The 3,653-nt window shown below is 37.7% G+C and overlaps 1 protein-coding gene across 2 annotated transcripts in view; it reads right to left on the bottom strand.

Moving 5' to 3' along the window:
- The window catches only part of LOC107685952 (speckle-type POZ protein-like B), an 11,706-nt gene extending 9,312 nt beyond the window's left edge, over positions 1 to 2,394 (bottom strand). For both annotated transcript variants that reach the window (XM_016482715.1, XM_016482714.1), the window contains exon 1: positions 2,214 to 2,394. The gene's annotated coding sequence lies outside the window, so the exon portion shown is untranslated. The remainder of the gene's footprint in view (positions 1 to 2,213) is intronic.
- Positions 2,395 to 3,653: the final 1,259 nt, after the last annotated feature.

Here is a 3,653-nt window from a genome sequence, read left to right as displayed (position 1 = left end):
CTATAAACACTATATATTTTAATGTTTATTTTCTGGCCCCCATTTACTTCCATTGCAAACCTGATGAGATGATTTATTGATTAATTTACTGTGGTGATCAACCATATGCTACAAATGCAGTCAATTGAGTTTAACTTGTATTGGATGAAACATATTAGTGGGTACATGACAAATCAGAATTCACCAATCTCTACAATCCAGTCATCATTTAACTCGTCTACACGCCACGACTGACCTCATGGAAAAACGCACACACTCACCTCAGTAAGAATGCTGAATCTCACTTGTGGGAGTTTTGCGAGCCTTCCAGAGCGGCGAGCTTGGCAGATGAGGGCAGTTCTGTGGGATGCCACTCTCAGCAGAGACTCAATGAACCCTGGCAGGAATAACAGCATTTTAACACCACATCTACACTGGCACAGCATCAGGTTCTGTCCCAACCGCTTTGCAGCCCACACTTCTGACTATAGACATCATAACGCTCATATAGGCATCCAAATGTCGAGTCGGGTGAACAAGATGATCTAGAACTAATTGAAAAAACAAGTGGTGTTTGGGAACGTTCTGTCATCCGAGAATGTAAAGAACACAGCAAAAAGTGCAAAGGACATTATGATGTTTGCTTAATTGATGCAGAGCACAGAAACAGACAAGCCAGTAGTAGAACAGTTAAGGAGACCATCAAATCTAAAACAGCCGCAAAATACTTATAACTTCATGAAAAGACCTTTTCAAAAACATTGCAGTGTCCCTATGGTCAAAAAAAAAATATTGACAGGAACACCAATTACTCAAAGGTCACTAAAAATTGGATGAAAGAAATTGTTTTACTATTATTATTATTTATCCACTAACAAGGTTGTTGGTAGAATCTGGAATGGAATAACTTCAAACAAACAAGAAGAACTCCTGCTTCAAGTGGACAAGTCTATCGGCCAAAGCAAATGATCTAAAACAATTAAAAAATATCAACCAATTATCAGCATATAAAATTTACATTTACATTTAGTCATTTAGCAGACACTTTTATCCAAAGCGACTTACAAATGAGGACAATAAAAGCAGTCAAAACTAACAAAAGAGCAACAATATATAAGTGCAAATGACAAGTCTCGTTCACTTGCAGAACGCAAGCTTCTAGAGGGCACATAACTCCGAAGTAATGAATTTTGGTAAATGGGTGCAGAGCCAGTGGTGGTTTTGTAGGCAAACATTAATGCCTTGAATTTAATGCGAGCAGCTACTGGTAGCCAGTGCAAATTGATGAACAGAGCTGTGACGTGTTCTTTTCGGCTCATTAAAGATTAATCTTGCAGCGGCATACAACCACTGGAACAGCCTCAAAACATCTCAGATGTTCTCTCCATCTTCAGCTACTTAGAATATTGTTATTGTATCAACTGTCCAGACATTGTCAGCGGAAAATTCTCTTTTCCCCCTTTTCCTATTTCAATTTAGGAGCTTTGTTTTTATTTATTTATTTTTCTAGAAATTTGCTGTCTAAATAAACTTTATTTAAAAATTCACATAAAATAATAATTCACATTTGAAAGAGGCGTTCTCGAATTAATGAGTCGTTGAGTTGTCAATCGAGTCTGAAAGATTCGGTTCTCGATTATCAATATGCTCATTACGAGTGAGTTCTTCAGAACCGCTCGAAACGATTCCGTAGTCGCGAACAAATCGTTCATACCGGTTTTGTGAGCCGGATCAATCGATTCACTAATAAGATCCGACTCAAAAGAACCATTCGTTCGCGAATCGGACATCGCTGTAATGCGCTACGAAACCAGCCCTATCCGCCCCAAGTTTCTGTTATGAATTGATAACCGCGTTTCTTACGGCGTTCGAACAAGTTTGCACATACATATGAGCGCCGAACACTTGTCGCCTTTCCGTTAGATCCGCCTGCAGAGCAATTGATGTGGAAAACCAAAAGAAAAAGAGTCAAGGAAACCAAGTTAGCCAACCAAGGCTCGTCTCGTTTGGCCTAAATTGAATGCACGGCCCAAACAAGCGACAGAACCATAACAAAGCCGAGTCAACTATGTTGATTTACGGCCGAAACAAAGAAAGATCCTTCTACCAAACCCCGAACGTATCTGATTTGTTTGTCCGAAACCAGCACATAATGGTGTAGATCGAGTAAGCATGTCTTTGTGTCAGTGCCCAGAGCGGTGGTTAAAATGCAAGATAAAAATAATTTTACAAACCTCTCAGACACTCCGCATCACAGACATAGAAACACGGTACGATATGTGACCTGAGTGAGTCGTAGAAGGAATTTTGTGCGAAACGAGTGAACTTTTTTCAGCCTTTCTCTACAGATAAGGGGTGTTTTTCTCTCTCTTGTCTCTCATAGCGCTGTCTGCGCTTCAGCTCTATGCAGGCGCACTGCGCATGCGCAAAGAACTTCCTCTCAAACCATCTGTTCTAACAAGCGCAGTTAGCAGCGTACGCTAAATTCCAAGGGCTAGAAATGCGATTTACCACTACTGATGGAGTAATTATCGTGGTTATTTTAATTAGTTCATCTTCCATGACTTCGATAAGACATGCGTCTAGTAAATTTTATGATGCATTACAAAGTTACTCTAAACTCAGCCACTAGCAGTTCCCATAATGTCAGGGCAATTAATTAAATGGCACGAAGACTGATGAAAGATATAATAGACTGAACCTATAATATATTGATAGGTTATTTTCTCACATACACTATATAAACATAGGCCTGCTGTGTTTTTAACCACGTGGTCTAAGTATACGTGTCATTTTACAGTATAGAAACTTGACGTTCAAATAAAATAACTTTTTTTTTTGTCAGATTTGTATGACAAAATAAAGTTACTCTTTTAGGGAAGTATAAATGTGACTGGGCATAAGCATAACTATCTAGTTTCCCCTCTCCCACATAACCAAACAAACAAGTGCCAATAAAAAATATTTTTTTTTCTACTTCATCATTATAAACTCTTGGCACACTGATAGTATCACGTCTGTATAACTGAATGAGATGATATATATCATCATTTAATATCATGGGAGGAGATAAGAGTATTTTTGCAGGGGCTGTTGTAATGGTAATGATCTTAACAAATCCAGGCTAACACTCAATGAAATATGAAAGGCATCCTTTAAGCCAGGGGAGATATACATGGAAATAATAACAGATGGAAAAAGTGACTTGCTGATTTGAATGGTTAAAAAAAAAAACTCTTATTTCTGTTAAAAGATATAAGCTCATCATCTGTGAATTAAAAGCTGTCTCACTTGCTTCATTACCATGACAAAACCTGAGTCTCAATGCCCTGTGACCTACTGCATGGCACTATCAATGTTTGAAAGTAAGAGGATTATTAACTAAATGAAAAAGATGAGAGTGGATGAACTAGTATTTGTGTGGAAAAATATTCTATTAATAACAGCCTTTTATAATTCAGTGTTAGTGGTAAAATGTAGATCTGGATTACATGGACAACAGCCCTGCATACAAATCATACACACAAACACACATATATATAGATATATAACTAAACTAAAACAGGCCTTTTTTTAGAAACACAATGATCTTGGTTTACAATCTTAAAAATAGGGTTGTACATTAATAAGTTTGCAAAAGGATGTTTCGCAGCAGTGCCATAAAATAACCATTA

This window comes from Sinocyclocheilus anshuiensis, unplaced genomic scaffold (assembly GCF_001515605.1).
Source record: "Sinocyclocheilus anshuiensis isolate Anshui unplaced genomic scaffold, SAMN03320099.WGS_v1.1 scaffold465, whole genome shotgun sequence".
Lineage (NCBI taxonomy): Eukaryota > Metazoa > Chordata > Actinopteri > Cypriniformes > Cyprinidae > Sinocyclocheilus > Sinocyclocheilus anshuiensis.
This window is presented reverse-complemented; position numbering and strand designations above follow the sequence as displayed.